Raw genomic sequence first — 26,142 nt, 5'->3', positions numbered from 1 at the left:
GGAACGCCGGGTTTTGTGAGGGTGAAAGGGGTAGCGTATGCGTGTGAGCATGCCGGTGAAGCATCGACGGTAACCGGGTTAGCGGTTAGAGCGACGGATAGCCGATGCGAGCACTCGGTGCGAGGAGCCCTTTGTTGGATGCAGGGCCCGGCGCGGATCGAAGCTGCGTCGCTTCTCTTCGAAGCGTTGTTGCCGATTCGGGCTTGGCCCCGCCCCGCACGGTCGAGTCCGGGCCTTGGCGGGCGAGGCGACCGGTCCGGTTCAAGGGCGAGTGGGAGGAAGCGGAACGGTGCCCCCTCGTGGGGACGGGGTTCCGACCGGGGGAGATTGAGCCATCGGGCCCGGGACCGCAAGGTGCCGCGCCGAGATGGTGCGTGGAATCTCGGCCCAACCAAACCACCTCCCTTGAACCGAAAGCCGGACGGATTCAACCTGCAGGCAACCAAACCACCCGAATTCATTGCTCGGCTTTACGAACCGAGTTTAATGATGTCACGACGCACCGAGGCTAGGATATAGTGGACTGTGATGATGGTGATAGTGATAGTGATTTGATACGAAATTTAGAATAGTGAATAGAATTGGCAGTAAATAGAAAATGTTTGATTTGTGGAATTTGGATGTGCAAAATTGATAGTGGGACCTCCCCGATGTGGAGGGATGGCAAATCCACCATCCCTCACAGTAAGGGGGGGGGGGGGGGGCAAAGGAGCACTAGCTTATGGGGTTGATGGCAGTGAAAACTAGCCCGGGTGGGTTAGGATATTGTGTGTAGGGATCTAGCGAAGATGACATTAGGCAACGTTAAGGTTAGTTAGTGACAAGGATACCTGTAGAGGGGACGCAGGTAGATTAGAGTGGATGATAATGACGAGGGAGCGCAATAGTTTAAAGGGACGACTGGGAAGCGCAAGTTTCAGAGGGGAGTAGTTAGACGAGATGATGCTGTGTGAGAACTGGACAGGTGTGTGGAGCAGTGTATGAGTAGTGAGTGTTGTGGATCAGCACGAATGCGCTTGGGGGAGAGAAGGGTGCAGGTGGCACCAGGTGTGAGTGCACAGGTGTGCACCAACAGGTGAATGGAATAAATGGTTGTGTGGAAGACATGGAGTGTGGAATATATGGAGCGGAGAATGAGTGGTGTGGAGAGAGTTGGAGTAAGTGGTATGGAGTGGTGTGCATGGTGCGAAGGTGTGGATGGGGGAAGAGTGGACCCCTTTTCACGAGTACCTGGGGAGGGTAGTTTAAAGAATAGTTAGAAGGTATAGGTAAATTGTGGTTGGATATTGGCATTTGTGGTGCGGATGCAGAATGGTATTGTGGATGGGTGCATTGGTGTGGTGAAATTGGCTGGTCGTGTGGCCTGTTAGTATGAGTGTGAATGGTTGGGCACTCCGCCACTGTTAGATGTCGGCCAGGTGAGGCCGCAGGTGGGCTCTGGGAGCCGTTAGTGTCAGTGGGTGCCTGAGGATCCCGGGTGTGGATCGGGCAGCCCGTGCCAGAGAGGGCACTGAGGGGGTGAGAGTGCGAGAGGGCCTTCCCCAGTTAGTTAGGTTAGGGTGAGGAGCAGGTGAGCTCGGTAGGCAACAACAGTGGTGGAGGTGTGCAGGTGGGAGGACCAGCTGGGAGCGTCACACGACCCAGCCACCGAAATTGTGCGGGGGCACCGAGTGATGAATCGGGGGAGTGAGACCCCCAAATTGAGAAGCACCACAGTTTGGTCAATGGGAATTGGTTTTTAGAACCCATAGAGTAAGTTGGCCAATGGATTGGCAGGGAAAGACCCCGGGTAGTGTAAAGTGTGTTAAAGTCATTTAGAGGATAGTTAGGATTGAAGTCTCCTCGCACCATCTGCATCCACTCACCTGAGACGACGTACCTCCACACCATGCCATGTTTTGTTATTTTATTGTGCAGATGTTTGGAATGTGAGACGCATCATGACGTGGGTGTGACATTGTGCTTGATGTTCCATCTCTTCCTCCTTATGAGGATTGATGATGAATTGGGTGATGGCAAATTTTGAAGTAGAGGGATTGTGGTGACGAATTTGGTATTGGAGAAATATGGGGAGACGAGACATTAGCGACGAATTTGTAAATGTGTAGATTTTGTAAATATGGGGTAAGGGCAAGGGTAGTGTAGGTGACAGGGGGGGTGACGTACGGTAGGGACGAGCTTTCTCATTTCGCTCTCCGTACGCATTTCGCCTTGCATTGCCTTATTGATGTGTACCCTTGTGACCTTACCCCTCGCTCATTTGTCTCTTTTGTCTCCCACATGACCTGTGCGCCATTGGGCGCTGAGGGGAGCGTGCGTGAGTCGCCATTGTGCGCCCGGAACTCTCAGAACCAGCTGTCTGCATCGATGCACCACATTATGGACCACATGTCTGTGGCCGAGCACCACTTATGGACCCCATGGGTTGGGGCATGGCCCCTCTGCTGGAACCGGCCATGAGGGCCCGAAATCTTGCTGGTGGACCTTGGCCACAGGGCACCGATGCCCCACAGGTGAACCACACTAGTCGGCCCTGTGGGCCATAAATAAATAAAAATGGACACGTTGGGTGCATTTCATTTTATGCTCAAATAGGCCGCCAGTAAGAAAATGAAAGGAAATGACAACATCTGGAAGAAAGTAATAGCCAGCAGAGGGAGCCGAAGAGCAAGAGACACCTGCAGGGTTAGGGGTTGTTGTTTTTATTTTCATGAACAATGGTGACTGCACCGATTGGTGCTTGGGTGTGTATTGGTGCGTTTTTGGGTGCTTTAATGGTGCATTGATGCAGAGCAGACTGTCTCCCCCCCCAGAAAGAACAATCACAGGTCCTGGGTTAGTCTTGTAAATAAAGTAGCGTCAATTGTAAATAATGCTCCCTACCGGCTGTATGTTTAGTTTGAGGATGCTTTCCGCGATTCGGTTATCCTGTGGGTGTGTTTCTGTTAGGAGAAGGGTGCAACGTCGCAGGGGGACATATTTACTCATTTGTGAACATCTGTAAAACTGTCGCACTCAGGGTTGAGTTAATAGTAGAGGGAACTACATCTGAGTGCCACACTAATGTAGGTAAAAATTTATCGGGTCGAGACGCCCCGAGGTAGAGAAGGGTGCAATGTTGCGGATATGGGATTTACATCCATCCATATCCGCTTGTAAATATTCCCCTATTTCCTCAATACTTCCCAACTATCCCCAATCCCCCATTCCCTAGTCCCATTTTCTGTAAACAACACTCTGTAGACCCGACCTTCCCCTATTTCCCCCATTAAATGTCACACCCAGGTCCACCGCATCTCACGTAGACAACTATAGGACATCTTGCTAGTTATTCTTAGTCTATGTCAGTTAAGGACTCGTTTCCATTAATTCTGACTCTTCGTTGCACCAGAATGTGATTGTATGGCACCGTTAGGAAGTTTAGGACCTCCCAATACCTCCCCGCAGCTCTTCCTCACGGTTCAACAACAACAACAACAACGGCGGCGGCGCGGGGAGTGCGCGTCCTCACTCCGGCTTGGTTGGTAGGGGGTGTTGGGAGGGCACCAGGCCTTTCCAACGAGCCGCCATCGAACATGTGCTCGACGGGGTTACCAAGTAGGGGCTCGCTGTCAGCTCCTCGTCAAGGGCGGAGCCCGGTAACCCCCGCACCCAATAGAAGCGGCGGACCGGTCCCATCTGGGGCGGAGCCAACCAGCCGAGGGCGTGTGACTCCCCGCTGAGCATGCGCAGGAAGAGGGAGGTGACGTCAGATGCGCGCTGAGCTTGGAGAAGAAAGACGCCACCTCCGAGCGCTGTGAGGCCTCCCTGCATCTTTTGGACCGTGCTTGATCCTGTCCCCGAGCCAAGGTGCACCTTGTGCTATCAACCGACCTGTCCTTCCCTGCCATCAATCCCTGTGTAAGTCAGTCTTGTTCCGTTTGTCTGTGGTCTGTCGGGGATAAGATAAGACTGTAACTAAGTGCCCATCTCTTCTGTGTCTTTTACCTCACTCTACCTTGTAATCTACCCCTTTTCTCCACCACTAATTATATCCTCCTCCGGAGGTCTTGAGAACTGTACCCCTTGCGTCGTTTCATTTATCCCAGTCGTTGTGTCCTTTCCATCATTGATTTAGCGTAGCGCGATTTGGCCAACGTTCGAGTGGAATCGGGTGAGTTGGGGGTAATCGGGTAAACTGTGCGAACACGGCGGCCATTCCGCTCGGTCAAGCAACATCTTTAGCCGTGTCCGTAACAATATATATAGAGTCGGCGTGTGAGAAAACGATCCCATAAACTGTGTTGATCAAAGGAGTGACTTTCAGCAAGTTTCCCAGACAAAGGCAGGAGTGACTTTGCATCAGTAAGGCTTCAAACACTGTTACTGTGTGTGTGTTACTATGTTTGTGTGTTACTGTGTGTGTGTGTGTGTGTGTGTGTGTGTGTGTGTGTGTGTGTGTGTGTGTGTGTGTGTGTGTGTGTGTGTGTGTGTGTGTGTGTGTGTGTAAATTATTATTAAATTATTAAATTGCAGAAGCATAGCCTGGTACTTCGTAAGGAGTTTGTGAGTGTAAGTTCCATGGGATAGGGTGTCACTCCACTGCATCAGTATCCACTGTACCTGCGATCTATTTTTTAACTTCCCTCTCGATGGACACAGATTGCGTATATCATATTCCCGTCAGGAAGCGATTCATTGTTACCCGGTAACGCCGGGTACTTTTGCTAGTCATTGTCTAATCATCCTCAACAAAATCACTCTTATTTTTGTTATGAACCACACATCATGCATAATAGCATTTTAGAAATAATTTAATTACCAAAAAAAATATGTTATATAAATTTTAAAGGTTTAATTTTAGTCTGGTTAAGTTTAATTTCCATGAACTTAAACTTCATTGCGTACAAAAAATAATTTGTTTTGAGGTTTTCAAGCATTCTCTACGACTGAATGTTACATTTGTCTGCTATTTTCCAATTCCCGAGGTTTCCAGAGTATTGTAGAAGTTACTTAAATAAGAAACGTCATTTGGGTATTTCATCTTAACTGGAGGATTCGAGAAAGAACATGTCATTCTATGAGGCTAGCTTATGCAGGAAGCAGACTATGGTGAAGGTGTCACGCAGAGGGCAGACTTGGAGCTGTTTTTCCGAGACGACATCATACAATTGATAGGAGCTCCTGCAGATGTAAAAGTTCCTGCCAGGAAGGTGTACGTTTGACCCAAGTGTTTCAAGAACCGGATGGCCAGGCCCCAACACTCGATTGAAGGCGATTTGGGAAGAAATTAGCAATTTGTTTAGGGCTTGCCTACTCTTCGCAAAATACACCATCGGATATTTAATGTCCCACAGCTAATACTAGCAGACAGGACAACCAGCTTAATGTCTATCCCGAGAAACGTGTTCGGAATCAAACCTACACTAGACGAGACAGCTCAAAGTTAAGTGTGTTACCTCTTTTCACTTGCAAATGCTACTGTGATCCCGATTCTGATATTGAACTTGAGTACCGTCTTGATACTCATCACCAAGGCCCCGGCCATAGGCCGGGTGTGTGGGTATTGTGATCATCCCGTCTGTGTGTTTGTCTTTTGGCAGAATAACTGTACAGTGAAGTCTGCCAGAATCGCCAAATTTGGCACAGAGCTTATTACCAATTTCTCAGATGAGTTTGTGCAACTTTGACCTCACAAAGGAAGGTATAAAACGAAATAGAGTGAAATTAAATGAATGAATGAATGATCGTTTCCAATGTGAGCTACGTTTGTCGTGAGCAGGACATCGAGGCGGTACAAGAGTTCTTGCCAAGTTCCGCTCAGCATGTTTGCGTCCACCAGTGCGCATGCAGCTGTGATCCGAGAATGAAGATCTTGCAGGTTTGCCACCTTGATGTTGTAGACATCTTTGACAAACCCACATTGAAATAAAATCAAGGGGAGTTATGTTTGGTGATCGTGGGGGCCAGGCGTTTGGTCAGTCTCGGCCAATCCAGTGACCTGCAAATTTTTTACTCAGGACGGCTCAATGAGGGGGGGGGCACCACCCTGTTGAAAAATGATATTGGGTTGAAGGTCTTCAATCTGTGGGAAGGCGAATCCTTCCAACATGTTCATGTAAATTGTTGAGGTCACTGTATCCTCCACAAAGGAAAACGGACCCACCAAGCAGTCATGGAGAAGAACACACCATAAATTGACCTTTGGACTGTCACGTATATGTTCAATGACCACGTGGGGGTTTTCAGAACCCCAGATCCTCACATTGTGCGGGTTGACCTTCTGTGAACATGACCTTTTTCAGGTAACCTTCATCATCCGCTATGCGACTGAGCATTTCCAAGGTGAAAGCTTTACTTTTGGGTCCATCATTTGGTTAGAGTTTCTGCAGAATATGCACCTTATGGGCATAAAGCTTCTGTCTTATGCCAAATCCTGTGTACAGTGGTGGTTGGTAGTCCCAGTTCTCTGGGTACGTGCCGGATTGATTTCCTGGGACTTTGTTGAAATGATTCACACACTTGATCAACGTCTACTGTACTTGTGCTTGGTCGACCGGTACCTTCTGTTTCTGACAAGTTCAAGTCTCCTTAAACCTGTACCACTCTCTGATACTAATCTTCGAAGGCGGATTCCTTCTATATCTTGTGCGGAAATTATGCTGAACTTGCGTGTTGGATCTTGTCTCGATGAACCATTCGACGCACTGAGCTTTCCTCCTGTGGAGTCGCCATTTTCTTTTACATCAAACCACCAGACCTGAAAGTAAAGAAAACTTTGTAGAGTTTCTGTATCGTATAAACCAAAGGGTATTGTTGTATTATTTGTGGTACCAAGTATATTAACAAAGTTGTCCAGTTATTTTTGGAACACCCATACAGTATCGCATGATGTTTCAAAACGTATGACAAAACTAGATGGACGAGTTGGTTAGTTGACAACAAGCCAATTCGATTTTGGTTCAGTTCAAATCCAGATCCGGTCTATCAGTGAGATACAAAAACGTAAACGGTTCAGCCTGGTGGAGGTATGCACTCCACCGAGTAAAGTTCGAGTTTCCCCTGCATTCATTCTAAATTGAGCAGTTTTTCTTCAATTCTAATTTACTACTTCTATCCTTTTGATGCCTCCACCCCCGAAGGTGGCCGGAGGCATCATGTTTTCCGTCCTTCCGTACGGGCTCAACCTCGTTTTTCTCAGCAACCACACGTCCAATTGAGACGAAACTTTAAACTTTGAGGGTAGGATCGAAACCCAGAGAATGTTTTTATGATAATTGTGATGGCATAGGTCACGTGGTATGGAAGCCATCTTGGATTAAACTCAAATAATTAAAATATATATTTCTCAGAAACCGCTCATTAGAAAAATTTGAAACTTGGCACATTGTCAAGTACTCCCAATGGAGAACAAAAGCATGATGATGAGTGGTATACCAGTGATAAATGTTTTAATTGAATGTCTTATTCTAAAAATCTGAAATTGCATTCACACGATCAATGACCCATTTATATTGAAATAGTGAACTTATGACATCATAGGTCAAATGGTTTAGCAGCCATGTTGGATTTAACCCAAATACTGTAGCGGCTACCGCTGGATTTTCACAATCGCCTTGCACCTATCAAGGACGCGGAGCGATCACCATGCCGGGCTCGTCCAGGACGCCCGGGCAGGCCCGCGCTCAACTTGCCAGGCCTCGGTCGGGACGCCCGGGCAGGCTCGCCCTCAACTTGCCAGGCCGCAGCCAGGACGCTGGGCCACGCCCCCTCTCGCCTTTCCTGGGCAAACGCTCCTGGATAATATGTATATATATTGCTGCCCGATAAACGGGCTTTTCAGAGTGCCTGAGTGTTTGGTTTGATTAAAAGCAACTCGGATGAATTCCAGCTTTTTGTCGCGTCCATTCTTCCGATCGACGTGGGAGCCCCAGCTCCTTCATTGGTGACCTACCGACATGGACACGGCAGTCGCCCTTAAACTGCCTACCTTCTGGGAGGCTCACGCGGTGGTTTGGTTCGCACAGGCAGATTCCCTGTTCGCCCTGCGAGGCATCACGGCCGACGACACCCGCTTCCACCATGTGGTAGCAGCGCTCGGTTCGGCCACTGAGCCGAACTGAGCCCGCGCTCTAAGCCTCCTCGAGAGCCCGCCAGCCGCTGACGAATACGGCGCGATTAAGAAGCTTCTCCTCGACGCTTTCGTCCTCCCATCGGCGGAACGTGCACAGCGCCTGCTCGACCTGCCCGAGCTCGGCGACACGCGCCCTTCCGAGCGAATGGACTACATGCTTTCACTGCTCGGCGAGCACTCTCCGGCATTCCTGTTCCGGGAGCTGTTCCTCCGTCAGCTGCCTAACCCGGTACGCCTCGCCCTGGCAAGCACGACGATCACAGATCCCCGGGCCCTTGCCAGAGAAGCCGACAAGATCTCCGCCGCAGGTCAGCGCATCGCAGCGGCGACATGGGACCCACCGCCGTCTGACGCAACACCCATGGCGCCCGAGCGCCCGGCACGGTCGACGACCGAACTGCCGACGCAATTGGCGGCCGCTACACCGAGCCGACCACCTCCAGCACGACGACCGGGGCCTCCACCTGACCAAGCGTGGTGTTACTATCATGCCAGGTTCGGACAGAAGGCCCGGACGTGCCGACCCCCGTGCACCTTCGGCAGGCCGGGAAACGGCCGGGCCGGCGTTCATTACCAGCCATGAGCGCCGGCCACACGGGCAACTTACTGTTCATCACGGATAAAGCGTCCGGATGGCGCTTCCTGTGCGACACCGGCGCCCAACTGAGCGTCATACCCGCCTCTGACCAGGACAGTCAATCCGCGGTTTGCGGCCCCTCCTTGGTTGCGGCCAACGGATCGACCATCCGCACCTTCGGCCCGCGCAACGTCACCCTCTGCTTCGGTGGCCAACGCTTTGCTTGGACGTTTGTAACCGCAAAAATGCCCATGGCTCTGCTAGGCGCCGACTTCCTCTGCGCACACGGACTGCTGGTGGACGTCCAACAGCGTCGTTTAATCAACGCCAAAACCTTCAGCTCCCTGGTATGCACATTGAGCAGCTCCGCGCCGACCGAGCTGGCATGCGCCGTCCCGGTGGCGAACGAGTTTGCTCGCCTGCTCACGGAGTTCCCGGCCCTCACGCGGCCGACGTTTTCGGCCGTCGCAGTACGGCATGGGATCGAGCACCACATACCAACCACGGGCCCGCCGGTCTACGCCAGGGCCCGCCGCCTCGACCCAGCCAAGCTCGCCGTGGCGAAGGCCGAATTCGACGCGTTGGAGCACCTCGGCATCGTGCGGCGCTCCGATAGCGCGTGGGCCTCGCCACTGCACATCGTGCCAAAGCCGGGGGGTGGATGGCGCCCGTGTGGCGACTACCGCCGTCTCAATGACGCTACCACCCCCGACAGGTACCCGATCCCGCATATACAAGACTTCTCCGCCCGTCTGGCGGGACGGGTCATTTTTTCGAAAATTGATCTCATACGGGGATATCACCAGGTACCTGTCAGGGCGGCCGACGTCCCTAAAACGGCAGTCATCACGCCGTTCGGCTTATTCGAATTCTTGCGGATGCCGTTTGGTCTCAAGAACGCGGCTCAGGCGTTCCAGCGCTTGATGGACGGCGTGCTGCGTGACCTGCCGTTCCTTTTCGTTTACCTGGACGACATCCTCGTCGCCAGCACGTCCCGGGCCGAGCACCTCCTCCACCTCCGAACACTGTTCGGGCGCCTCAGCGAGCACGGCCTCAGTCAACCCGGCCAAATGCCACTTCGGCACGACGGCCGTTGATTTTTTGGGCCACCACATCACCAAGAACGGGGCCGTGCCGCTGCCAACCAAGGTCGAGGCCATCACCACGTTCCCGCGTCCCCGCACCATAAAGGCCCTGCAGGAATTCCTGGGAATGGTGAATTTTTATCACCGCTTCGTGCCCCGCGCTGCTCAACTCATGCGGCCCCTCTACGAAGCCCTCCGGGGCAAGCCGGCCAAGCACGACATCGCCTGGTCCGCAGCAATGGATGCGGCCTTCCAAAGCTCAAAGCGGGCCCTCGCCGACGCAACACTGCTCGCTCACCCTGTGCTCAACGCTCCCATCGCCCTCACCACGGATGCCTCCGACTACGCGGTGGGCGCCGTACATGAGCAATGGGTGAACGGGGTTTGGCAGCCACTCGCTTTTTTTCAGCCGGCAGCTCCGGCCGAACGAGCTCAAATACAGCACGTTTGACCGGGAGCTCCTCGGTCTACACCTGGCCGTCCGCCATTTCCGCCACCTCCTGGAGGGCCGACCTTTCACGGCGTTCGTCGACCACAAGCCGTTGGTTTACGCCATGGCCAAGGTCACGGAGCCGTGGTCGGCCCGCCAACAGAGCCACCTCTCCGCCGTGTCGGAGTTTACCACGGACATCCGGCACGTCGCCGGCAAAAACAACGCCGTGGCCGACTGTCTTTCCCGGGCCAGCGCGAACGCGGTCCACCTGGGCGTGGACTTTGCGCCTTTGGCGGCGGACCAAACCACCGACACCACGGTGCAAGCCTTCCGGGCGGCGGACACGGGCCTCCGCCTGGCTGACATCCCCTTCGCGGACACTGTCCTGCTCTGCGACGTCTCCCAAGGCCAGCCTCGCCCCATCGTGCCCGTCACCTGGCAACGCCGCATCTTCGCCTCCCTCCACGGCCTTTCCCACCCGGGCCGGAAAGCTTCCCAGAAGCTGGTGTCAGCGCGATTCGTCTGGCACGGCCTTCGTCGGGACGTCCGCGATTGGACCAGCACCTGCACGGCCTGCCAACGGGCCAAGGTCCACTGACACACCCAGGCCCCGCTGGCACCTTTCACCGTGCCCGAACGACGTTTCGACCACGTCAACGTGGATCTGGTGGGCCCCCTCCCCCCGTCACGGGGGTTCACACACCTGCTCACCATGGTGGACAGGACCACCAGGTGGCCGGAGGCCATTCCCCTCGTCTCCACCACCACCGCCGACGTGGCGCAGGCTTTCATCGCCACCTGGGTCGCCCGCTTCGGCGCACCGGCGGACATCTCGTCAGACCGCGGACCACAGTTCACCTCCGAGCTGTGGGGCGCGGTCGCCCGCAACCTGGGGGTCAAGCTCCACCGTACTACGGCCTACCACCCCCAAGCAAACGGGTTGTGCGAGCGATTCCACCGCTCCATGAAGGCCGCGCTCATGGCCGGCCTTCAAGACGGCGGTTGGGCCGACCGGCTGCCGTGGGTCCTTTTGGGCCTCCGCACGGCCCCCAAGGAGGACCTCCAGGCATCCACCGCCGAGCTTGTCTATGGCCAGGCGCTACGCGTCCCGGGCGAATTCGTGCCCGACGCTACCAGTCCCTGGTCCGCAGCTCACCAGCGCTCGGACCTCCAGGAGGCCGCCCGACGGTTTGCCCCCGTGCCAACATCCCACCACGGTGACCCCCATTCCTACGTCCCCCCAGCACTTCGCACAGCGGAGTATGTTTTTGTGCGTCACGACGCACATCGGGGGCCACTCCGGCCGCCGTACGACGGGCCCTTCCGGGTGCTGCGACGGGACAAGTCGTTCGTCATCGACATCGGCGGCAGGTCGGACCGGATTGCGGTGGACCGCCTCAAGCCGGCGCACGTGGACGTCGACCACCCACCACGGGTGGCCCTTCCGCCGCAGCGAGGCCTCCCCCCGTCCACGGTGCCCCCCACTCGACCGCCCACCACCACACCGGACCCCCTCCCACGACCCGCCAGGGGTCGCTTCGGCCGGGTCATCAGGACCCCCCTCAAATTGACCCTGCCGGTGCAAGTCGATTCTGGGGGGACGTGTGTAGCGGCTACCGCTGGGTTTTCACAATCGCCTTGCACCTATCAAGGACGCGGAGCGATCACCATGCCGGGCTCGTCCAGGACGCCCGGGCAGGCCCGCGCTCAACATGCCAGGCCTCGGTCGGGACGCCCGGGCAGGCTCGCCCTCAACTTGCCAGGCCGCAGCCAGGACGCTGGGCCACGCCCCCTCTCGCCTTTCCTGGGCAAACGCTCCTGGATAATATGTATATATATATTGCTGCCCGATAAACGGGCTTTTCAGAGTGCCTGAGTGTTTGGTTTGATTAAAGCAACTCGGATGAATTCCAGCTTTTTGTCGCGTCCATTCTTCCGATCGACGTGGGAGCCCCAGCTCCTTCAATACTTTAAAAAACATCTTCCAAATCACCAAAGCAATCAACTCAAAACTTTACGTGTGTCATAAACTAAGCATGGCGAATAAAAGTTGATCACGAAAATGTCATTGGTCACATGGTGTGGCAGCCATATTGAATTGAAGGAAAATAGTAAATAATATCTCATAAACCGCTTACCCTATTGATGCAAAACTTTACAAATGTTATCTAACACCATTGCTGCATAGTTTGAAAATTATGACATCATAGGTCACGTGGTTTGGAAGGCATCTTGGATAGAAAAATGAACCTTATCCGATCAGCACGAAACTTCGCAAATGCGATCCCCTACCCATGCATATGCAGAGTGTTCCAGTTAAGTCTGTTTTCTTGCTTGAAGCGGTTCTGGGATGGAACATTTCTAAATAATAATGATAATAAATTTAGTAAGAGATGGCTGTGCTTTGCGGTGTATGTGTTTTGTCTTGATGATAATCAAGGGTTATGATAAACAGTCATGTGAGGTATTTGTGCATAAAGCAAATTTTGTATGAGTATATTTTAGTCAGGCGGAGGGAGATGTGATGCAAAAGCAAAATATATTTTGATCTCACCTTGGGTTGCCCAATATACATGCAAGAGACATTAAATATTGCAAGCACACATCAATGGCTGACAGGAGAAAGACACTCAATTTGAATGATTAAGGCAAAAGACAACGACAACATATATTGTAAAATAATTAGCCAGGCTCAGAAAAAAAGAGAGCCTTCATGTCAAAGATGAACCAGGAAGTGAAGCATTTGTCAACATGGTGTATATAGGTGTGAAACGAATTTGCTTGTACAAACAAGACATTAAATGCTACCCAAGATTGGTGTTATAAACGTTTGCAAATCCACATGACCATTGCACACCTTTTGTCTTGAATGGTGGTCCATGGCAGACTTATTCGATACGGAGTTTGGGCTCTTGAAAGAGCAGAATGGATAGAGGAGCACTGATTGAAGGGAAGGTTAGGTAGATGGAAGGAAATGTAGGGCAAGAAGAAGAGCTAGGACGAGTAGAAGAACACAGCATTTGATACAAGGTGATGCTGTGCTGACTTCCTTAAATGACTGAACGGAGGAAGAGAACTTGTGGACATCTTTCAATGGAGTGGTGGTCCAGGGTATCGGCCTGCACATATCTATCGCTGGATTGATCATTCTTTTTCATTAAGGTTTTCTCTCGTCAAGTTTTTTTTGTTGTTGTTGTTGTTTAGTTTAGGGTTGAGATTTAAGGACTGAATTCCTGGTTCAGTCTTACGAGTGGTTAAACAATTCAATAATCATGCCAATGATGCAACTGATGCAACATACATTCATCTTTGCTCTCCTCTATTCTCGTCTTTCTGCATTTATATTTGTTCTTCTCAATTAATTACTTGTTTTCCAACTTTTTTGTTTTATTTCTACCATTATTTCTGCCTTTGCTTTTTTGTATACCTGCCATCAAATGTTTTAATGTTTACAGCACACTTACATTCAACGGTGTCCTGACCTTTCAGGTCAGTGGTGTTTTTCCAAAAGATTCACATTGACCATTTTTCCGAGTGATAAAACCTGTAAAGGCAGAAATAGCACAGTCATGGCTGATGATAATGTTACTTTGCGAATATCCATGCTACTTGCACAATGCCCGTTTTGATTTGTGGTCCATGGTAATGCAATGTGGTGATCTTTTTTCATATGCAGTTCATGGCAGCGGCTTGCAAGATTGACTAAGGGGCACTGGTGGTGTGCCACTGATGCAGGGCCCTCTAAGTTAGAGCAGTAATTTGGAATTTGTTCAGGGTTGCGGCGATAGTTCATCTCCTCTTCGTGAAGGACACCATGATCTTTAACGTCCACCAATTGAGGTTGTTGGGCAGGACGCACAGTTTAGCGTCCATCCGAGGAACGGCACATACATGGATGCTTCTCCCTGGCTGTGAAATACCAGGATGACAGTTTATAGCTGGGTTAAGATTCAAACCCATGCTAGACAGCTCAAAGGTGATGTGCATACCTCTCGGTCTATGATATTTTGCCTGCTCAAAAACTATATTATAACATGTAAAAAGAAAACAACAACAAGAGATTATCCGTTTGATAAATCATTATAACTAGGGTTATTACAAACATGAAATTTATCATCTCAACAAAAACTTTCAAATTTTAGTAAAAAACCTGTCAAGTATGACGGGTTTCAACAGTTTCTTCGACGGTGCAGCCTCGTGTGCGTGCCAAAGTCTGAAGCCTCGGCTTAGTGTCAGGTATGCTTGTATCTTTATTTATTACACATCCTACAGACATAAATGAACGCTCGATTTGCTCATCACGTGCAGCGAATTTCACCTCCCTGCACCTTGTATTTATTGTTATTTAAAAAGTGCTTCTGTACACTGCCATTGAGGCTCGGTTTGCAAGACACCATCAACAATTCCAATGGAAGAGACAATTAATCTTTTATGGAATATGTTTTTAGAGTTTGTTTTATCCTCAAAAAGACACCGTAGTGAACACACATTTGTGTTAAAAGATTGGCCTTTAAAACCTACACTTATGAAGGGGGACAGACATCTGTACAAACACACAAACTAACATACTGACATTGTGTTTTCTATGGTAGATTCTAAAGTCAAAGGCTTACATTTACTGGCAATTACAAACATGTAGAATAGCATCATCATGTGTAACACAGAGTGCCAGTTCTGCTAAAGCAGTTTCTTGGCTAGGGTTATAATCCTGGATGAGTCATCACTCCGACGCAGGTTCCTCGACCGGCGAGTGTATAGGAATTTGGAATTTGTTCAGGGTGCCGGCAACAACTCGTTTACTCTTCCTGAAGGACAGTGGGATCTTTAAGGTCTAGCGATAATGCCAAAAGATGGGACGCCCAGTTACACATCCATCCGAGGTACAGCACGCACATTGAAGAATCATCCTGCCTGTGAAACACCAGGACGACAGTTTATAGCTAGGTCGGGATTTAAACCCAGCCTGGACGGCTTAAAGGTGAGTGTGTGTACCTCTAAGTCTAGGCCATCCAATCAGACCTGTATAATAACACAGGCAAACTAGAACAACACTTGGTAGAGAGCATACAGTACATCTGCCAGGCTGAACAGTTTACGATTTGTATCCCACTGATAGGTCAGATCTGGATCCAATGAATGAATGAATGAATGAATGAATGATCGTTTTAAGGCCATTTTCACCGCTAGAGCGGGGGTTAGCCTTGCGGGCCCCATGACAATCATGGTTCCCTGTTTGAGGCATGTTTTTATGGCCAGATGCCCTTCCGCCAACCCTTGACGCCAACCCTTGGTCACGCTCTTCGATGCGCAGGGATACGGTGTACCTATTCTAAATTGGGGTACACACTGTGATCATTCATCCCAGCAAGCTGGTAACTCAATTTGCCGACCTCGGAAGGATGACAGGCTGAGTCAACCCCCCTGGCGTTAATTCAGCGATCGACCGGGATTCGAACCCAGGATCCTAGGATCCCAAGCCCGCACCCGAACCGGTAAGCCAACACCAGGCTAGTAAAAAAAACTGTAAACCTAGTAAACCAAAATCTAATCGGTGTGTTCTTGTCACTTACCCAACTCATCCACAACTTTTTGAAATATCATTGGTATCATTGGAATCTCCCACGATGAAGCCGATTCTGAAGGCCTTTCACTCTCTCACGGAAGGTTGGTGGTCTTTGTCTTCTACCGACTCCTCTCTGGTCTAGCTCCCCCTGCTCTGTATGTGCTCTGTCCCCAAATATTCCTGCAGGACGCTCAAGATCTGCCTGCAACCCTCTTCTGGTGAAACTGCCAAAACCCAGGCTCTCTGCTCACCTTCAGTCTTTCATTCCTCTTTTTCCCCACCTCTGGAACAAACTCCCTCACTCTCTTCAATCCCACACCACCATCTCTTATCTTCCCCCATCCAAAACCTTGATCTTTTCTACCCCCGTTAATACACCCCAAATCCACCTCTTTCCATGTCTGACTTCATTCCTGAAATTCCTAGTAGTGTCAATTTGTTCAATACCGTGTATCCCTTCTCCCCAGCCCTCTCCCTCCCACAGATCTCCCGATGTCCCCGTTCTCTACTGTTGTGCTTGTGTGCTTCCCTCTCTCTCCCCATCTCGTCTCCCCCTCCCTATATTGTTTTATGTGTCCGTTTAGCACATAATACACAAAAAACATAATGTGTGTTTAATGCCAGTAATGTGCTAGCTCTTACGCGAGCCTCGATCTTGTATACAAAAAATAAACAAATTAATCATGCTACATATTGTTTTTAGCCTCATCACCCAATGGTGAAGAATCACTTCAAAAACTGTCGTATCTGGACCAAAATCGAACCAATTCTTCCTCGTCACGTACCCAAGCTCTCCACCAAATTGTCCGAATCCATTCATAACTTTGAGACATCCTGTTCACAAACACAGGGATAAAACAATAACCTCCCATCCACCTTCGGTGGCGGAGGTAATAATTTCAGAAGGTCATGCTGTGGTTGAATCATCTTTTAAAATCAATATATATTAGGAGCATTTATAGTAGTGACTTGCTCTTATTTTTATTTGGTCACCTTCTGCCATCGGATGAGACGTGCGTGGAAGATCCTTCAGCCAAGTATCAAATTGTGATCCAATACACGTACAAAGAAGCAGAAGCTTTGGGATTACTTTTGGCACAATCGTTCTGATCACGTCCATTAATTAGGCACGCACCAGGTATTTCCTCGCTCACTCGTCTCGATCGCACGGCTCGCTATATGGCATATGGCCTGCATGCTGTATGACCAGGACCAGGGCTATAAACCTACAAACCCGCACTTGTGAACGTGGAAGCCGAAGAACCTTCTGTTGGGCATCCTCAGAATTGGACACCGAATAAGAGGGCGTAGGATGATTGTTCACCTGGGATTGAGGGCTGATAGAATGGAGTGAGAAATTCAATGGGAGATCAAAAAGTAAATGACAACACAGAAGTAGAACATTTTAAACTGTTGTAACAGAATTGTGTAAAAAAAAAGTATGAAACAAAAGTTCTCTCTACTCCCCTCCCCCCACACCTCAACCAAGGTAAACTTTCTCCAGTGCCATCGATTTATTTTTTTTGGAATCGGAGCTCCTTGAACGGCTTCGTTTGTAACCAAAATGAATATTTGTGTTTAATATCCACACCGTTTTTACACTCCACAGGACCACAACGCAAGAAACGCCCGATGCCCGGAGAGCCCCGCGCGCACACAGCACGTGCGCGTCAGCGCCCCGAGGGCAAAACATGTCATCGTGATAACCGGGGCTCGAACGGTGCGAGAGAGAAAGGGAAAGAGCGAGGGGAGTGCCAGGGGATTTGTGGGCGCGAGCTACCGAGGGGACAGGAAGGAAGGAGGCGGGAGAGGCAGATATAGGAATGGGTGGGGGAAATGGGAGATGGGGATCATTAGGATGAGAAGCTGGAACAGGAGGGGCAGACTCAGAGACTCACTCGCGGGATTTGTTCCTTTTCGTGCCTGGGTGTGGCTGCCGCTCCACTCGCTCCTCTCGCCTAACTGAGGGACGCGGCGAACGGCAAACTCCCTCGCCGGTCGAGCATCAGCAACGGAGCCCGTGGGGCACCGAGAGGAGGAGATGATGAGGACACGCGGCGTGACGCGATCCCAGTGCTCAGGACTGCACCGAGCGACCATCCGGCTCTGAGGACGCTCGATCCCGCGCTTTCCCGCTTCCCAGGGTTTGTGGAGTTCGTTTCCTGTCTCCCAAGCTCGTGCTTGCCGCGCGCCGAGCCCCGCGCAATTCGCGCGCTTGCTCGAAACGATTTGCAATTTAAATGCTCCGCGACATTATTTCCCGATCGCTCTCCTTATATTTCCCACTCGGCTCGTTTCTAACTATCAGGATTCGTCCTGCACACGGCTGAGCGTCAATCGTGCATTTTAATTTCTTCTCAAGGTGTGACGCGATTTCACACAATGTCGTCACGGTAACGGCAATGACTCGGTTTCTCCGGCTGGAGTCGCTTCGCTTTATTCGATGTAGGGTTTATTAAAGCTCCATCCAGCGGACGATAAGTCATCAGGTCGAATATTGTTAGTCACTCTGATGTGTTCACTTTAGTTTTCTTCCACACACAGTGACGTAGCGATTGATCATACACCGCTCAAAACCGATCCCCAGACTAATTACGATTTACGTTTAGCAAAAGCCGATGATGAAACAAACACTGCTGAAGCATATATAAAGTAGTCACTGACTGGTACGTCTTGCATTTATCTGCTCGATTTTGGCATCCATCTAGACGTTAGATTTAGAAACATAAATTCCTTCAGCCATGCATATTAAATCTATCGAAAGTTAAAAGTTTTCTGTGACGAAATAAGAGTTCTGGTATTGGCGAAACGACGTGGTGAGGTTTCATACTTTTGGAGGGTAAAATGACGCGGAGCATTTGTCTTTGTCCTCTTATCACTGAAATTTATGGCTTTTTAATAATTCCTTTGTCTCCTTTTAAGTTATTCATTAGCATTGAATGAAATGTTAGTTTGTTTCATTCCAATCTGTTCATGCTACATCCCATTCATTCCCAAATGTTGTAATCTTTTATTCTCCTACATTTCATATGTAATCATCTTCATCACTGCCCATTTTAAATTAATTAATTAAATTAAGTTGCAGTCGATGTAGTACAATTACAGGCCAACATAATCCATCTGAACGTGGACTCTCAACAGTCGGACTGAAACTTACCTGGTTACCTCTCAATAATGTAGTTGTCACACTCGCCTTCATAATGTTGGCCTGTCAATAATCTGGGTTGGAATCCCGACCCAGCTATAAACTGTCATCCTGGTGTTTCACAGGTAAGGTGATTCACCAATGTGTGCGCAATTCCTCGGATGGACGTTAGACTGTGTGTCCCGTCTGCCAGCGTTAGTTGTTGGATTAAAGGTTAGTTGTTGGATTAAAGGTTAGTTGGTGGATTAAATATCGCAAAGTGTAAGCGAGCTATCTCCGGTAGCCTGACCAAAGTGCAAATTCCTGCCCTCACTACTGCTGGGATTAAGGCAATGGCAAACCACCCAGTATAACCATTGCTAAGAAACTGCTTTAGCAGCACCAATGCTCCGTTTCAGAGTGTGGTTCGTCCGAATCAGAATAGAGCAGTAATGCTTGTTCATTTAAATAAATAAAAACTTTTTGGCAAAATACTTCTGGATGTGGTGAAAGTTGGCTGGTAGGATATCCTAAGCCCTAGAGGAAGGGCCACATTAACTAACCCACAGGCTATATATATATATATATATATATCTTCGGCCCTCAAATTTCAGCAATTTCTTGAATTCACGTCCTTATCAGATATTGAGAAAAAGGACGGTGAAAGCAACTCTATTTGGATGTACCACGTTATCATTGAATCGAACATGACAGAATGTTTCCCAAATGTTGAAACTGCATTGTGACTGTATCTGTCACCTGATGATCTTCAACTACAGCAGGGAAAAACATCCTTCTCTCTTCTAAAAAGGACTAATAGGTGATCTGATCCACCATGACTCAATAGCTTCTCTGCTTTATTGTCCCTGCTTTGAGTATTGAGAGTGGAATTGTCAGGTCTTTGAATTATGACATCATTCATGACATTGCTACAGCCAAAGCGAGAAAGAAAGCTATTTTGGCTGAACAAACCCTTTAGTGCGATAATACTTGGAAGTCTCTGCACTTTGTTGGAAAAAGAAGAAGGTAGAGCAAAGTGAAAAGTAGGGAAGAAGGAAACAAATCACCGATCACGATCATCGTGGTGCAGATCTTTTGATCGGCATTTTGGAGTTTTGAAAATTTATGTTTCAATAAATTCGTTTGACGGTTTTATTAATTTTTATTGAATATGTAGTATATCTACTTCGGCCCTGCCCTCCCATTAGCCCTAGCCCTCTTATAGTCTTAAACCGGGTCTGCCTAGAGTTACAAGGTACTTCAATAGAAACTGTGCAGTAGAAACTTAACACATATTGTACAAAAAGTTGTCTTTCAGAGAAAAGTATTCATTGTCAAGTATAACAAACACATTGTGGGTATCTCACTTGAGCAAGTCAATGATACCTGCAAGTAAAGAAGCATACATTTAAAAAAATTGACAAACAGATGAAGCAAGTATTTCGTTCAGTGCACTTACTTTTGAAGCACTGTGACTTTCTCACCAACATGCACTTGCTAATTGTTAAGTGTGGCGAGTACACCAATACCCACAACGTGAGTTGAGGGAGGTATTCATCCTGCAGTGGACTGAATACAGTCGGACCCCGCTATTCGCGAATTCCGCGTCTTGGCGGGTGATAAAATGCGACCCGTTTCTCTATTCACGGAAAAGTGTCCCGCAAAATCGTGGTTGTTTTTTTTCCTATTAGCGGGCGTGTTCCACAAGTTCGCGGTTTTTCAGGGGCATTGAAACAATTCCGCGGCATACATTCGCGGAATTTTCATCGATCTTCATGGATTATCGTCGACATTCGCGGGATTTGCCTCGCAATTTGCCGGACTTTCATCAACCTTCGCGGATTATCGTCGACATTCTCTGGATTTGCCTCACCATTCACGGATTTTGTCCCGCCATTCGTGGTTTAGTCCTCACCATTCGTGGATTTTGCCTCGCCATTCGTGGTTTGGTCCTCACTATTCGCGGATTTTCACGACTCAGGAACCTATCGCTCCTTTTTCCATTGAAACAATGTCCTGCTATTCACGGTTTCACTATTCGTGGATTTTATCTTTTGGGTTTATCCCAAATAAATATAAGAAGAACCACCTTTATAGGCCATTTTCCCCACAGAGCAGGGGTTGGCCTTTTTTGGGCACAGTGGTCCCCTTTTTGAAGCAATGTTTTATGGCCGGATGCTCTTCCTGCCGCCAACCCTGTTAGTCGCCTTTTGCGACACACAGGGAATTACCAGTGAACTGGTACTCAATTTGCCGACCTCGGAAGGATGACAGGCTGAGTCAACCCCCCTGGCGTTAATTCAGCGATCGACCGGGATTCAAACCCAGGATCCTACGATCCCAAGCCGGCACCCTAACCGCTAAGCCAACACCAGGCCTTATCCCAAAATAATATTGGGGTTTATCCCCAATATTGGGTCCACTGAGCTTATACCTAACAAATTAAACAATTCCAGATCAAATAATTATTGATTAAGCTCTGATTAAATGTACACCTTGGGGTGTAGCCACCACAGTGATGGACTTTTGATATCGATTTATCATCATTAATTAATTCGCACATCATATTTATTTCCAGAATTTTTGCTAATCTTTCCTTTAACCCCTATATCAGTGTTTAGTTAGTAAAATGAACTTGATGTAAAGTATAACTTTGATATGAGTTTCAAAGTTACTCCCACTATGCAGTTTTCCCATGGGGGAAGGCAGGATTTCCCTGGGGGGAGGCAGGATAGGTATAAAACGCAAGGACACCAAGGACTTCCAGGAAAGAAGACAAAAGTCACCTCAAAAAAGTGGATTTGGGCCCAAGTATGGGCCCAACAGTCCCAACAGGCCCAAGTATGTAGCTGCAGGCATCAAAATCATATATCTATATCAAGGCGAAATTGGAATTATTTTCTGGGGATCCTCTAAATATTATGTAAACTGCAACACTGACATCTATTTCAAAACAGGAACTATACAGATAACATCGCTATGTATACAGAAGAAAGTTCGTGTGACATCAGCTTCAATGATGGGGCCAAAACATTGTGATCGAAAACTGGATTTATCATTTAATCATACATTTACAATAAAATATAGTGGATACATAAAATAACAGCTTGCCATTATTATTTTATAGTCTCCTTATATATCTTTATAAATTATATGTTGAGAAACAAGAAGAGGCCATTTGGCCAATCACACCTGTACGAAATTGGGAAATTTTAATCAGTGATAAATGGATGTGGATGTTAAGATATATTAGTGTAATCTATATATATATAATGGAGCAAGTGTATGTGTGTATCATCTACTCCTCTGAGAGGATTTGATCAAGTAAGCTGAAACTTTCAGGGACTAATGAGGGCACTCTGAAGTTGTGTATGTGCAAGTTTTGTTTGATTCCATCAATGTTTGAAAAAAAAATTCCCATCTTGTCATTGTCTTCCTTTGGGGGAGGGGTGTGCAATTGGAATTATCTGACTTATATAACCTAATAAGCAGTATGCATGTTTTCGCTTCACATACGTAACTCTGGTTAATTATATTTTTGGGAGCGATCGAGGCAGTGCTCTATTGCATATACACCACCCAAATAAAGGGATGTGTCAGAAGAATGTGTTGTATGCTTGGAACAAGATCACCCATAAGCTGCTATGGTATTAATAATAATAAAGATAATAACATGACCCCCCCCCCCCACCCCCTCCCACTCCCTGCCTCCCTTGTGGCTCTCTTCGGGAGTGGGTAGTTTGAATGTTTGTAAGAATAGATATATTACAGAGAAGATAAGTGAAATGATCAAGACAATTGGGTGAATATTTCTTACAGGTGTGATTGGCTAAGTGGCCTCTTCTTGTTTCTAAGCATATAATTTGTAAAGATATATAATGAGACTTTAAAATAATAATGGCCAGTTGTTATTTTACATATCCACGATATTTCAATATAAATGTATTGTCGTGTTCAGGGTGATTAACATCGCCTCTGAACGGATGGACCGAATGGATCTAACGGAATCTAAGGTACCTCCCACCAGACAAAATCACAGGTGGTGAAAGGGAGAGATCTTGGGACTCAGGTTGTGGTGGTAGCAAGGGAGGAGGATTGGGCACTGGACAGCCATGAACAGGCAGTGAGGAGGTGATGAGGAGACGATCAGGACGACGAAAAGGAAAGGGGGAAGACGAGAACAGCACCAGGGCCAAGGTAGGAAGGATGACCTCCTTAAAGCTTTCCACACTCTTAGCACACTCCAATCTCTTCGACCTCACTCAGTTCTCTCCGGAACTAGAAAGCTCTCTTCAGAGATAGCACAATCCTCTCCTGCGTGCAGGCTCCTCCCCCTTCTCCACAGAACTAGCACAATCCTCTCCTGCGTGCAGGCTCCTCCCCCATCTCCACAGAACTCGCGCAATCTTCTTGCACCTTTTTCAGCTCCTCCCGTGTCTCCCTTGTCAACCCTTCGCCCCTCGAAGCATTGGGCTCCACCCCCCTGCGGATGTTCAAAACCCCACCCTTGGAGGCGTTCATAGCTCTGCCCCTCTTCAAGTTGCGGTTTTAGCTCTGCCCCTTTTTCCTCACCATCTTCTGGCACCCCAGGTAGATTGTTAGAGGAGGTTTTACACACGTTTCCTTTACTTAATCCTTCACAATCTATAACAAGTACCACCCTCCGTATGGTACTCAATCAAACAGACAATCCTTAAGTTGAGGTGTCCCTCCTTATTACATCGAGATTGTCTACCTATTCACACACAGTTCTATCTGTTCTAAGGTCATCTCTAACCCCTCCTCCTCCCCACCCCTCATAAACGTAACAGCATAACATGCGATAAATCCAGTTTTCGCTCACAATGTTTTTGCTCCATTAATGAAGCTGATGTCGCCCGAGCTTTTTTTGTGTAAATAACAATGCTATCTGTACTTCCTGTTTTGAAATAGATGTCAGTGTTGCAGTTTACATATTTAGAGGATCTTTTTATTTAGAGGATGAAAAAAAATTAAATTTCCCAATTATTCCATCGGAATTTCGCCAGGGGCCCACAAACACAATGACATCGTTTCTTGGAGAGATACAGTGAGATCGTTATTGTTCCTTCCATGTACGAAAGCTTATAGTTCCAAAGAATTGCACAGATACATTGATTAGAATGTGTTAAGATTATGTCAAATTGTATTAGTTTGATGCAAGTTCAGAGTAGCAATTTTTGGGAGATGTAAAACCCATAAAAAAAATACCAAAAGAGCAGAGTTATATCTTTTTGTCAACTTTTTCTTCTTGAGAAGGAGTAAGGTATGTGTAATGGTCCCGTTGGCTTCCTATGATGGAGCAACATCTGTAGCACAAATAATTTCCCACACGTCGCTGCGTGGCCACCCATTGCCATTGGGCAAGGCCAGTTGTTGTCAAGTGCCCAGTGAAGTCAGAGGCGCAGATTAAGACAGGGCTTGGCTCCTCTTGCCTCATGGTATGCTCTTCCCCCACCCGCCAACCACCCACCCTGCCATTGTCTCTCCCAAGGTCCGTGTTCACCCCTTTTCTGCCAGCTCTTCCCATGGACATTGCTTCAGGCAAACATAAAGACTAAAGAAAGAGAAAATCGGAAGGGAAAAATAGAACAAATGTGAGTAAAGGTGAAAGAGACGTGTTTTGATGATGTGTTATATGTTTACACATCAATGTATCTCAATATGTTCAAAGATATTGAGACTGCTTTGCTTCTGCAATCAGGAACCTGTAGTAGGGCATGCCATCCTTGAGTGATATTTAGCCAGGTCTTCTACCTGCCTGCATGCACTTGTAAATGTTGTGTAACGTTGGTGTGCGAGTGGATATTTTGTAAAATCAGGACATTATGCGGACGACTTCTCATTTCCGATCATCATAGCCCTTTTTTTTTTTTTTTTTTTCTTTTTGTATACAGGATCGAGGCTCGTGAAAGAGCGAACATTAATCACACAGAAAGACAAACAGACACACAAAACAAATAACATCGGGAGCGGTAGACAAGATGGGGAGAGAGGGGGAAGGACACAAACACAATGACAGCCCTTGTTTTTTCCCCACTAGAACTGATAAATGGTCCCACGAGAATGTTGTTCTGTGACTCTAACTGCAAAATTAAATAAACCTCCTTCATGTCATTTACTGATAACGTCTTCATAAAAGGCAACCAGAGAATGTGGTTGATTAATCTACAAGACTAAGCCATACGAAATTGTAATTGTTCTTTTACACTGCCTAATAGGGTGGCACTAAAAATCGAATGTTTCATAGTTTTAGGTCTTATGGTCTGGTTTTGTTTGATCCCATGAGAAAACACTCTTGGTAAATTTTCAGAGTGATCAAATCATATTTAGAGGTTGCTCATGGCCTCTAAAGTTTCTCTACTGGCATGGTCAACCCAACACGCGCGGTCTAACTCACTTGGCCACCGCGCTCCCTAATAATAATTATTATTATTATCTTACTATAATTCACCAAATGCCCATCTGTCCGTTTGAAGGTACCGCAAAAACGGCTCAACCAACCGCAACGATATTTTGGGTGGGTATTCCTGGGACCCCTGGGAGTAAAATAGGCTATATTGTTTTTCCAAGTTTTCCAATTTTCCAATTTTCCAGTTTTTCCAAACACGATGGAATAATATTTACCGATATGAACAGTGATGTGGCTTTTATTGAAATTATACAAATACTGTTTAGATTTTGATGAGAATTATGAACCTGCAGCGAATCCGCAAGTGGACAGATGACGGCAATGCGTGGGTTTGATAATATCCAAATACAACCGTCATTCATTCGTAATGTTTCGTAATGGGTTAAGATGAAAAAGAAAAACAAATACCTGGTGTCCCTGGTGTCCCTGGTGTCCCTGGTGACAGGGAATTAGTCCCTGGTGTCCCTGGTGTCCCTGGTGTTGGGCTAGCGGCTAGGGTGCTGGCTTAGGATCCTAGGATCCTGGGTTCGAATCCCGGTCAATCGCTGAATTAACGCCAGGGGGGTTGGCTCAGCCTGTTCATTCCTTCCGAGGTCGGCAAATTGAGTACCAGTTCACTGGTAATTCCCTGCTTGTCGTTAAAGGCAGCAAAAAGGGTTGGCGTCAGGAAGGGCATCCGGCCGTAAAACATTGCTTCACAAAGGGGACCGAAAAACAACAACAACCACAGTTCCCGAAAAAGGCCAACCCCCGCTTGCGGGGAAAAATGGCCTCTAAAGGTGGTATTCATTCGTAATGTTAAATCGTTAAACGTTAA

At 48.1% G+C, this 26,142-nt stretch overlaps 1 protein-coding gene across 5 annotated transcripts in view; it reads left to right on the top strand.

The window, feature by feature from the left end:
• Positions 1–16,636: 16,636 nt before the first annotated feature.
• The window catches only part of LOC137431455 (rho GTPase-activating protein 21), a 111,603-nt gene continuing 102,097 nt past the window's right edge, over positions 16,637–26,142 (top strand). The window contains exons 1-2 of one of the 5 annotated variants that reach the window (XR_010985272.2): positions 16,637–17,915; positions 24,408–24,510. The gene's annotated coding sequence lies outside the window, so the exon portion shown is untranslated. The remainder of the gene's footprint in view (positions 17,916–24,407; positions 24,511–26,142) is intronic. The other 4 variants (XR_010985274.2, XM_068122788.2, XM_068122790.2 and 1 more) reach the window with 4 other exon arrangements.

This window comes from Myxine glutinosa, chromosome 7 (assembly GCF_964187855.1).
Source record: "Myxine glutinosa chromosome 7, kmMyxGlut1.1, whole genome shotgun sequence".
Taxonomy (NCBI): domain Eukaryota; kingdom Metazoa; phylum Chordata; class Myxini; order Myxiniformes; family Myxinidae; genus Myxine; species Myxine glutinosa.
This window is presented reverse-complemented; position numbering and strand designations above follow the sequence as displayed.